The 12596-nt window shown below is 34.1% G+C and overlaps 1 protein-coding gene and 1 non-coding gene across 14 annotated transcripts in view; one reads left to right on the top strand and one right to left on the bottom strand.

Annotated features, from left to right (window-relative positions):
- The window catches only part of MBD5 (methyl-CpG binding domain protein 5), a 512364-nt gene that overhangs the window by 492943 nt on the left and 6825 nt on the right, over nucleotides 1-12596 (bottom strand). For 7 of the 13 annotated variants that reach the window (XM_066346272.1, XM_066346276.1, XM_066346270.1 and 4 more), the window contains 2 exons: nucleotides 7320-7394; nucleotides 3415-3470 (listed from right to left, as the gene is read on the bottom strand). The exons of 4 other annotated variants lie outside the window; for them this stretch is intronic. The gene's annotated coding sequence lies outside the window, so the exon portion shown is untranslated. The remainder of the gene's footprint in view (nucleotides 1-3414; nucleotides 3471-7319; nucleotides 7395-12596) is intronic. 2 more of the 13 variants (XM_066346280.1, XM_066346273.1) reach the window with 1 other exon arrangement.
- Nucleotides 10597-10701, top strand: LOC136379202 (U6 spliceosomal RNA). Its single transcript, XR_010746698.1, has one exon. It is a non-coding gene; the product is annotated as a U6 spliceosomal RNA (small nuclear RNA).

Here is a 12596-nt window from a genome sequence, read left to right as displayed (position 1 = left end):
TAATTGAATCAAAAAACTATTTATGTTTTCTATACCACTATGAAAAACCTCACACTGCTTCTCAAGTCCTAGGACTCTTTTTACCTAAATGTATATATAATATGAATACATGCACACAATGTATGTTTTTTCCTCTTTGAGAAAAATTCCTGCTTATGAAAATATTAGTATTCTCTTGAGTCAAAATTTGATGTCCCTCAGCAGCTGATGTTAGCCTCAGTAATAGTCTAAAATGTCCATGACCATCTCAATTAAAGAGAATAATCATTTTTACAAGCTATAACTTTAAAAAGACTTTAACATGTAACTTTATATCTTTTAGAAAAACTTAAAGTAGTTTAATCAAATCAGGTTTTACAAATAATTTGAGTTTCAAACTGGGTTACTGGTGATTAGGTTCCCTAAGTCTATGCCCTTAATCAGCAGAATGAAAATATGAAAGAAAGAAAGAAGAAAGAAAGAAAGAAAGAAAGAGCAGAAAAATATTTTGTAGAACTTGTTCAAAATATTTAAACATTATTTCTGTGGAAAATACCAAGGGTACTGTGTCTTTGAGTCAACACCTTGCGATTTTAAACAGATATAGAACTATCTTTCTTTAATCTTCTATAATAAAAATACATTTATGGGGAAATTCTCATAAATGTTTACAAATTATTAGACTGGAATACTAAAATTTAAGTTGTTATTTTTTAAAAATTCATAAAATTATTTTACAAAATAATCCTACCTCCTAAGCAACTACAAATAATCACAAATTTGAAATTAAACACTCTCCTATTATTTACTTGTTTAAGAACCACTTACAATTCTATTTTACAGAAATGGTTCTCTTTGAGTCTTTTAGTCATCATTTATTTTCCGGATCCCAACCAAATAATTGTTCATCATATTCTTAAACTGATGACTTAGAGACACTACACAATATTTGAAACAAGAAAAAATAAACATCTATTTTAAACCTTTCTCTAATATGTCTTTACAAAACTATAGATTCTGTTCTTATTCCTAGTGCTTTTCAAAAGTTCACTGTATAATAATTTATTTTTTGAAACATGGAATCACTTTTCACTGAAACAAAATACTACCAATGATAGTTAAGTTTCTAGGGTGGCTCAGAAAATCACACTGAACCCATGATATGTAGTATTATAGTACTGATGACATGGAAATAGGGAAGTTTTTAATCTAGTTCATCAAATATGGAGGGAAGCCAGTTGATAACTAAAAAAAGATATTCAACTCTCAAGTGTCCTAAGGAATAGCTAGGCAAATACTTAACTTTAATTAGTCTAATACTATCTTAAATGATTTTCTTCATACACACCTCAGTGAATCAACCTCAACTGAGAGAACACATCCAAAGCAGATAGCCAATGAAAGTTTTGAAGAACAGAACAATAATACACTTTTAACATTTCTTTTGCCAACTAATAAGTTTGTTGTCTGAATATTTAAGAAGTAGAGATAGCCTGGCTCAACATACTGGCACATGAAATATTTCAAATTCTTATTTTAGTCTTTCTACTGACTTTTCTACTGTCATGCTATAAAAGGTCCTGAACGTTCCACATGCCTATTTCTTTTTTTTTTCCTTTTTTAAAATTGATGTTAGAGGAGAGGGGAAGAGAGAGAGAAAGAGAGAGAGAGAGATGCATTTATTTGTTGTTCCACTTAGTTGTGCATTCACTGATCACTATCCGTATGTGCCCTGACTGGATATTGAACCCACAACTTTGATGTTGCCAGATGCTCTCTGACTGAGCAACTGGCCAAGGCCTGTATGTTTTAGTTTCTTTATGGGAAACAATACAAATGTTTTTCCCACTATATCTAAACAGTAAGAATAAGAAATAAAAAATAATGTGAAGAATTTGGCAAACACAAAATGCTACATAAAAGTCTGACATATTTTTTGAGGAACTGCAAATTAAACTAAATTTGTTCTTTTTCTTCCAAATGAAAAATTACCAAGTTAAACACTTACCAAGATATATTAATCACTACTTTTTTCTACATTACAACCAATATACAGATAATACATATAATCAGTATAACAGTTAACACTTTTATGGCATTTTGTATGTGCCAGCCATTTTTAAAGGCAATATATATCTAACTAAGTAACCCAAGGTGAATACAATTATTATACCCATTGTACTAATGAGGAAATTAAAGCACAGAATGTTACATAGTTAGTGAGTGATAGAGTAGGAATTTAAATCTAGACAGTCTATATCACAGAATGGTACCCTTGAAACCTATTATAATAATCTTATTAACCACTGTCATCCCAATAAATTTAATTTAAAAATATTTTAAAAAAATAAATCCAGATAGTCTGGCTCTGGAGTCCAGGCTCTTTATAATATTGCCTGTTTAATTTGGGGAAACTAAGAAAAAGGAAGAAACCCTATTTATGTATTATTTCGCTTAATAGGAATTACCAAAAGCACTGCTGTAAGTTATAAGTGAAATATTTACATTAACAAATATGACCATTTATTCAAATTTCTCTAATATAAAAATTCAAAACAATTATAGATGTCCATTTTATTAGCAATGTGCAGAAAAGCAAAAAGTTGAAATAAATCAGGTCCTCATCTGCAGAACTTCAGGAAAGTTTTAAAATAGTTTTAACAGTAATAATTTTTTTTAAAATAAGATAATTTAAAAATGCATTGCCTATACAATTTCAAAAAGATTCTGAAAGGTGGATATTCCTAATAGTAGAAGCAGAGAAAAAAAAGGAAAAGAAACAAAGTTTTAGTGAATGTCTACAACATGATATAACTTCACATGCACTCTCTCATTTAATAGTCACAATTCTGTGAGAAATACATCACTATACTAATTTCACAAATAAACTAAAGCTCAGAAGCTTAACAGCTCACCAAAGGTTTTATACTATAGTTTTCAGTATATGGAGCCAGTGTTCAAACCTAGGAATATCTCTGAAGCTCTAAAGGTATTATTCTATTAATAAAAAGAGTATAATGGTTATCATTGATCATTTGTTAATACTGTTGTTAAAAGAGTATAGAAACATACTATTAAATCCAATACTTAATTTTAAGAATACATTTCATAACCTTTTTCCCCCAAAGCTATAGGGTTATAACAAAAACTGGTATTTGACTCATTTTTACATTCTTAACAGTATTTTTACATAGATGCCTATAAGCAGTCAAGCTATATGAAGAAAAACTTTCTGAAGTGTGTCCCTGAAAATTTTTCTGGTTGAGGATTAAAAATGCTTTGTGCCACAGTGAGTGGCACAAAGTAAGCACTCAAATGTGTTTACAATTGCATTAAAAAAATCTTGCCCAGTATTCTTTAATCACAGTCATGTTTTCTAAGCTTTATTTAATATAGGAACCTTATGGGGGAGGAGTGGGGGTCATACCTACTTACTTATCACGGAGCTTGGGATCTTTATAATACACTTCCGTAAAAAGACCAGTAGGAAGCTATAAAAAAAGAGGGGACATATCAATCCCTGAATAATTTCCAAGTGAAACTTCATTTCTATTCAGAATGTACACTGATCCCTTAGAGTTATTAGATAAATTTAGTAAACTGTCCTCAAATACTAATAAGTTTCACAAACACTTATGGTTTATGAATCATCAGCAGTCTGCAAGACACTGCATAAAAAAATAAATCAATGGTAGTAATATTGTCTCATTTAGAATGATTTATAAATAAGTAAAAAAGCAAATAAGTGAATAAATAATCACTAAAATCAATTCTGTAGTTTTTAATTTTAGATATTAGTCGGCTTTAAAAGTATAGTCTGCCATACTTAAATATGCCAGAAAGTTAAGTTCAATATGAGATGAATTAGAGGTACTGATAGAATTCAACCAATAGGAATGTGATACACCCTGTCTAGTCAATGAATATATATATATTTAAAGCTTTTATTTTTTTAGATTTTGATTTCTAGAGAGAGAGAGACAGACAGACAGACGTACGGGGTTAGAGTGGGAAGCATCAACTCATAGTAATTGCTTCTCATATGTGCCTTGATGGGGGCAAGCCCAGGGTTTTGAACCAGAGACCTCAGCATTCCAGGTGGATGCCTTATCCACTGCGGCACCACAGGTCAGGCTCAATGAATATATTTTACCTCTTCCTTACAATTTAACAAGTCTTTGTGATATTTTGGTCTTAGTAATATTCAAGTGACAATATATTTTCCATAATGTTCTTAGTGTTTGGTGCATTTCTCAAAACTAGTTTTTAATTAGATTGTTTATAACTTAATACAATAGAAACTGGTGTTCAAAGAGGTTTAAAACTTAAAGATAACCATGAAATAAAGATATTTTATTGATGCTATGTTAAATGGAAAATAAGATTTAAAAATTAAATTTCCTCAACTTTCTCTTGTGAGATACATCAATATTTTTTAAACTAACATAAAGGTCTGAAATAGTTCATGTAGCTTAATTTATAATGACTTCAATCCATACAAATTACTCTAAAAATAGGTAAAATTGTCATTGTATTGATAGCATTTTGCAATTCTACTTTCTTTTTTTAAAAAAATTTTTCCAAAGTTAGAAGCAGGAGGCAGTCAGACTCCCGCATGCGCACGCCCACCGGGGGGTGATGCTCTCTGCCCATCTGGGCTGTTGTTCCGCTGTGGCTGGAGCCATTCCAGCACCTGAGGCAGAGGCTTTGGAGCCATACTCAGCGCCTGGGGCCAACCTTGCTCCAATGGAGCCTTGGCTGCGGGAGGGGAAGAGAGAGACAGAGAGGAAGGAGAGGGGGAAGGGTAAATAGGCAGATGGGCACTTCTCCTGTGTGCCCTGCCCTGACCTAGAATTAAACCAGGGACTTATACACTCCAGGCCTATGCTCTACCGCTGATAATTCTACTTTTCTTAAAGAATATTTCAAAATTTTGTATTCTAGTAATATCGACACAAATGTCCAAGTGACAGAACCCAGTTTACGTATATGATATCTTCTACTATCACTGCCTTGCTTTGCTCCAGATATCCACGTTTCAAACGCAGGTGACAGTTGAGGATCTTCTTCAATGTTGTTCCATGTGTATGTCCTTATAATCATTTGCTATAATCTCCTACACCAGCCTAGTATACTTGCCGACTTTTTCTTTTTCTTCGTTATTCACAACTTAGTCAATAACACCTAGGACATTCTCCTGAATATATACTACATCAATTTTCATCCCCACCCCCTTTTCTTTCTAACCTCTACTTAGGTTTAGGGCACAATGTTATGTTCACTCCTTTCCATTGCTATCCCTGTTAAAGGGGTTTTATGAGACCTGATCATAATAGCAATGATTCTACAGGGAAAATCTTCGTGAATTTTAAACTGAAGTAACAATGAACTCTTGTAATTTTTATTAGTAGAAAGATTTTGTGTTGAGCATAAAAAAACATTAGTCTAAGTTTAAATATTAACCCTAAGGATAAAGACAACCTTGGCCTACAAACATCCTGTAGTCTGACTCCTACATAACTCCCTATCACCTTTTACTATGTATCTGCAGTTCTTAACGTCAGTCACTTTTATCTTAATTTAGTTAGGTACTATGCCCTCTGCCCATGCAGAACCTTAGTACATAGTTTCATCATTCTAGAATGCTATATTCTCACTCTTGCTGAAGTAAACCCTAATTCATCAAGATTGTGGCTAACCAAACACTGTGTCAAAGGAAAAAGAAAAAGAAAGCTGCCCTTGATCCCAGTGATTCATCAAATTATCCTTCTAAAAGCTCTCTTATTAAATACCATGTATCTTTCTACAGCAATCAAACAATTCCAACTTTGCATTTATTTGTATGATTATTTGAGTAATATTCTTCCCTATCTCTAGCAACAAAACCCATGCTTGTTTTTGCTCACTATTCCAGTGAACACATTATAGACATCAACATATATTTGTTGAAAAAAGACACTGGCAAACCACTAGTTAAGAGAGACAGACAGACAGAGAAAGATGACAAACACTGAGTCAATGACCCCTACATAATTTTTATTTTAATAACTATGACTTTTCAAGTAAAAACAAAATAAAAGAGCCATTTAATGGAACTCTTTAAACTTGCTCTTTTTTGAGGAATAAAATTCAACTGGTGATGGTAGGGGTAGATGGGGTGGTAATTTACATCAGTGGTCCCCAACCCCCGGGCCGCAGACCGGTACCAGTGTGGGCCATTTGGTACCGGTCTGCAGAGAAAGAATAACTAACTTACATTATTTCTGTTTTATTTATATTTAAGTCTGAACAATGTTTTAATTTAAAAAAAATGACCAGATTTCCTCTGTTACATCCGTCTAAGACTCACTCTTGACGCTTGTCTCGGTCACGTGATATATTTATCCATCCTACCCTAAAGGCCGGTCCATGAAAATATTTTCTAACATTAAACTGGTCCGTGGCCCAAAAATGGTTGGGGACCACTGATTTACATGACGAGGCCAGCTGGAAGTAAATTATATGCAATTAATATATAAATTGAATGAAGAAAACATAAGCTGTATCTTTCTGTAAATTTTAAAATTTGTATATGAGATTTAAATTACGTACTATTTACTACTAATTCTAGGGACCAACCTGTATATAAATGTTAATGATAAAGGAAAAAGAACCTCAGTATCCTTGGATAAAACTTTCCTGTTTTAACTATGTTTCATTTCCAACTCCAACAGATTTTCCAGTCATAATTGCAAAGATTTATTCACTTCCTTATGTTTTATGCAAGTGTTTTTCCCCCATTTCTTTTCTAACCTGCATTCTGGAAAATAAAGTTTTAAAAACATAAAGTCTAGGTATATTACTTCTCACAACTTTCATCATTTACCCGGTTATGCTGAATTTTAATCCTAGCTTTCAAACTAGTAATAATAAATTTGTTCATCCCCTCATCCCATTGGAAGCTTTGTCTTTACTTGAATTACTCTCATCTGATTAACTCATGTCCCCCCAGGAAGCCCTCTGTGATGAACTCGACAGAATTCTAATTGATTCTTTACTCTGCATATTTACATACTCAGTTTGATGTTATTTTACAAAGTGTTTTTCAAGTACATATTCCAGTCACTTCACTTTTTTTATTAAAGGAATTTAATTTTAAAACCTTCTGAATTTATTTTTTTTGTTGATTTTTTTTTCCTCTATTCAAACCAGTACCTGAATATAGAAAACATAAAAATGGTAAGTGACTAAGTGAACTGTCTTTTGAATGAGTATATGACAATTTAGATCACTTATTAAAATAATAAAAGTTCATCTTAGACCCATATATTATATCTTATCTCAGACTGAAACTGACTTACCTTTATGACTGACATTCCACAACACTGGTTCTGTAGTGTACACATTCCCAGGATAGTGAGAAATGTATTTTTTCACTAAGAAGCAAAATATTTAAAAATCAGGATAGATTATATCCATTATTCCTCCCTCAATGGACTATACTTTCCACCTTGTTGGTGAAAAAAGATTAGATCCGTCTGCCTTTTTTCTGTATCAAGCTATGATGATTGTTAGCTAATGCTCAATTTTCTTCAAGGTATTCAAGGGATATATTCATGTGATGCACAGGGGCTAGGACTACACTCTTTCTGAGTCATTCTATTTCTCATTTCTTTATTACATAAATATATTTTCCATTATAAAATTACTACATGAATATAAGCTTATTGTTAAAAATAAATCCAAGTAATGCTAAAGTATACAAAACAATAAAAGTTCTTCAACCTACTAGCATCCCATATACATATTTCCTATAAACCAAGTATATAATCTGGTATTTTCCAGGCCTTTTCTTACTATATTTACCTAAATACAAGGTATCATACAATTTTTTATTTATAAATATATTGCTCACAAAAATTGGGGGATATTTCAAAATGAGTATGAAGCTATAACATATCCCCTATTATTGTGAGCAGTGTATATACACACTAGGCATAAAATGTGTTACATATGTAAATGCACATTTAAATACATTACATACATGTTATCTGTATGTGCATGTTTTTACATAAATGGGATCATAATGTGCATATTATTTTGTGACTTGTTTTCAATTTAGTTTGTCTTCGAGCAGTGTTTTTCAACCACTGGTCTGAGGACGGGTCCACCAGAAATTGCATCAGTCCACTAAAGAGTTAACCATCCTGATGTTGTATTAAGATTAGAGACTCAGTAGTCTTAGTCGAATTCATTTATGCTTAGGGTGATTTCTCCCTTAGTGGTCTCAAAAATAATTCTCCTATTTTCTCTAGTACCCAGGTGTAGCATGGTTGAAAACCACAGTCTTAGAGATCTTTCCGTGATTATGTTCTACAAATCCAAATTTTACATGGTTATTGTCAATTCTTATAGGTAGTATGTCTTAACTTTCTATAATATTCTAAAGTAAACAGATAATTTCTTTCAGTGCTCAGAAAAATGTGTAATATAAATTTTTGAATTATAATATTTCTTAATTAAAATTAAAAGCATTTTAGCTTTAATTAAAATTAAAAGCATTCATTCAATTTGATTTTTAATGATTTTTCATCTTTCCTAAAATGTTTAAACCTATAAATTCATATTTTAATAGTAAAAATATATGTATAGGTCTGGCTGTGACTTAAATAGATAAACTGTTATGAAGGTGCACTGAGCTTGTGGGTTCGAACACCAGTTAGGGCACACACAAGAAGCAATCAGTGAGTACTCAACTAACAGGAACAACTACTAAGTGGAATAAATTGATGCTTCTTTTTTTCTCTGTTTCTCTCTCTCAAGTCAATGGAAAAATTAAATATTTATATATGTATACATAAAGAATGCATGCATTTAGTAAATCAAGGTCTAAAATTAACAAAAACTAAATTTATTTTTATAAAAAGAAAAAGCACTATAGCAAATTTGCCACTAAAATTTTTAAACAAATATACACATGGCCCTGGCTGGTTGGTTCAGTGGCAGAGCATCGGCCCAGCATGTGGAAGTCCTGGGTTGGATTTTCAGCCAGGGCACAAAGGAGAAGCGCCCATCTGCTTCTCCACCCTTCCGCCTCTCCTTTCTCTCTGTCTCCCTCTTCCCCTCCCGCAGCCAAGGCTCCATTGGAGCAAAGTTGGCCTGGGCGCTGAGAATGGCTCTATGGTTTCCACCTCAGGCGCTAGAATAGCTCGTTACAAAGCAGCATCAGCCCAGATGGGCAAAGCATCGCTCCCTGGTGGGCATGCTGGGTGGATTCCGGTCAGGTGCATGCAGAGCGTCTCTCTGCCTCTCTGCTTCTCACTTTAGAAAAATACAAAAAAACAAAAAAAAACTACTCATTTTTTGACTCAGAGATAAATTGTGCAAAAATGGAGAAATTGATGAAATGGTTTTAAAGAATTCTTAACAGCTTAAAAAAAACCACTTTTAAAACAGTTTATCAACATATTTAGAATAGAGAAACCACAAACAGCAGACTAGAAAAGCAACAAAAGATTAAGTTAAAATCTGTATTATGTGAATCTAGTCTCCTCTTATATATATAATACTAAAGTAATATGAATATTACTTCTTTATTCCAAAAGGCAATATAATGCTATGTTCTTCAAACTAGAAACAAAAGTCACATCAAATTGGATAGCAAACTAACATCTACTAGAGAATTTACTAATCTTACATAAACTAAACTGGGACCATTTAAATAAGATATGCAATAATATAAGCTGTTAGGTTGTGTTTATAAAGGAAATGCTAGGAGAAAATAAGCTTCATTTTTAGACTTCTATGAAAGTATTAAATGTCAATACCTCCTAAATGGAAAAAGAAATATTCATAAACAGTGGCATGATATGGAAAGCCTATAGCTACACAAAATCATTGCTGTCATTACTGGTGATATTTGTAGCTGGCATGAGCTTTCTGATACATAGTGAACTGAACACTGTAGCTTTAATTGGAAGTTTGAATGTTATAAACAGTTAGATGTCTGGCTCTGGCCTGCATTCTAATACCATCAGCAGAACAGAGATGGGAAGCATAAACAAACCTTTTAACTAGATTAGCCTCTAAAATGGCCAAGAAATCCTTCAGCACAAACTCCTATGTGACAAATGTAGAAGGAAAATGATATTGGAATAATTATAAAAAATAAGTTCTAAATTTCTGTCATTACTGGACCATGTATTTGACTTTCTAAATATTTTTATATTAATATTCATTCATGACAAACTTTACATTTAACTTTCCAACTAAATAAAAATCGTTTATCTTACACAGCAGCTGCTTTTTAGATCAGTATATCCCAAGGAAGCTATTTAAAAATCAATACTTTCTTTTATTGAATGTAGAATACTTCCCTTCCCCAGCATCAGTGAATATATGACTGTACAGCAGCCCAGATTATTATTTTTAGGTACTAGACATTAAGAATTAAGTTAATCAGTGGTCAACAGACTGTTAACTTCTGGACTTAAGTTGTACACAGAAAACAATAGCTTTGAATCCAAGATTAAATCTAAATATAATTTAGCACAGGGGTCCCCAAAATTTTTACACAGGGGGCCAGTTCACTGTCCCTCAGACCGTTGGAGGGCCGGACTATAAAACAAACTATGAACAGTGCTCGCTTTGGCAGCACATATACTAAAATTGGAACGATAGAGAAGATTAGCATGACCCCTGAGCAAGGATGACACGCAAATTCGTGAAGTGTTCCACAAAAAAAAAAAAAAAAAACAACTATGAACAAATTCCTATCCACACTGCACATATCTTATTTTAAAGTAAAAAAACAAAAAGGAGCCCTGGCCAGTTGGCTCAGTGGTAGAGCGTCGGCCTGGTGTGCAGGAGTCCCAGGTTCGATTCCCAGCCATGGCACACAGGAGAAGCACCCATCTGCTTCTCCACTCCTCCCCCTCTCCTTCCTCTCTGTCTCTCTCTTCCGCTCCTGCAGCCAAGGCTCCATTGGAGCAAAGTTGGCCCGGGTGCTGAGGATGGCTCCATGGCCTCTGCTTCAGGCGCTAGAATGGCCCTGGTTGCAACAGAGCAATGCCCCAGATGGGCAGAGCATCACCCCCTGGTGGGCATGCCGGTGGATCCCGGTCGGGCACATATGGGAGTCTGTCTGACTACCTCCCTGTTTCCAACTTCAGAAAAATACAAAAAAAAACAAAACAAAAAAAACCAAAATGGGAACAAATACAATATTTAAAATAAAGAACAAGTAAATTTAAATCAACAAACTGACCAGTATTTCAATGGGAACTATGCTCCTCCTCTCACTGACCACCAATGAAAGAGGTGCCCCTTCCAGAAGTGCAGGGGGGGCCGGATAAATGGCCTCAGGGGGCTGCATGCGGCCCACAGGCCGTAGTTTGGGGACCCCTGATTTAGCACTTGGTCAACCTTGAGAAACAATTTAGATATAAGTCTGACTTCTAAGATATAGACATTTAGTTAAAAAAAGAAAAGGCAGCAGAAGAATGTAAATTTTATCACTAGCACCATACAGAAAATTTTCCTCTTATTGAAGGAATCTTGGTTGGTTGGCAAAGAACTGAGTGAAACATGGATGTGCAAAGATGTCTGCCATTGCAAAGTTGGTAATTAATTTATATAACTAATTTTAAAACAATACATCCTAACAAATTACTCAATGACACAGAATTTAATTACAATTTCTCTAAGAAAAGGTTATATAGGTCAGCTAAAATAAGAACTTAATCAGAATTAGCCACATCCAACTCTGAATGAAGTATATATTTTTCACCAGGTATATCATTAGTGATTTTCCTTTCCATTATGTACAGCTATATTAGAAGATATACCTTAATATATGTTAAACCTGGTTCTTACCTTGTCTCTTTGAAGAGTTACACTGAGTCATTCTAATTTCTGAAATCTTACATAATATAGAAATACCTCAGATAGAAATGCTGATGAGTTTGAATCTTTACTTTAAACTGAATTACCTTTAGATAATCTAAGAAAATTATTTGGATCCACAGAGTTACTCTATCTTTTTAATTATTCAGGTTGTTCTTAAAAGCCAGAAACCACATTTGTTATAAACTTTCTTTTCTGAAGTATAGTAGATGACATAGAACAGTTCTTTAGCATTTACCGTATTTCCCCATGTATAAGACGCTCCCATGTACAAGACACACCTTAACTTTGGGGTCCAAAATTTTATTTATTTAATTTTTTTTTTTTTTGTATTTTTTTTTTCTGAAGTTGGAAACAGGGAGGCAGTCAGACAGACTCCCGCATGTGCCCAACCGGGATCCACCCGGCATGCCCACCAGGGGGCGATGCTCTGCTAATCTGGGGCATTGCTCTGTTGCGACCAGAGCCATTCTAGCACCTGAGGCAGAGCCCACAGAGCCATCCCCAGCGCCCGGGCCAACCTTGCTCCAATGGAGCCTTGGCTGCAGGAGGGGAGGAGAGAGACAGAGAGGAAGGAGAGGGGGAGGGTTGAGAAGCAGATGGGCGCTTCTCCTGTGCCCTGGCCGGGTATCGAACCCAGGACTCCTGCATGCCAGGCCGACGCTCTACCACTGAGCCAACCAGCCAGGGCCTGGGGTCCAAAATTAAAAAAAAAAAAGTATTACATAAAATTA

The sequence above is a fragment of the Saccopteryx leptura genome, chromosome 7 (assembly GCF_036850995.1).
Source record: "Saccopteryx leptura isolate mSacLep1 chromosome 7, mSacLep1_pri_phased_curated, whole genome shotgun sequence".
Taxonomy (NCBI): Eukaryota; Metazoa; Chordata; class Mammalia; order Chiroptera; family Emballonuridae; genus Saccopteryx; species Saccopteryx leptura.
The sequence above is the reverse complement of the archived record's forward strand: the minus strand, read 5'-3'. Positions and strand labels throughout refer to the sequence as shown.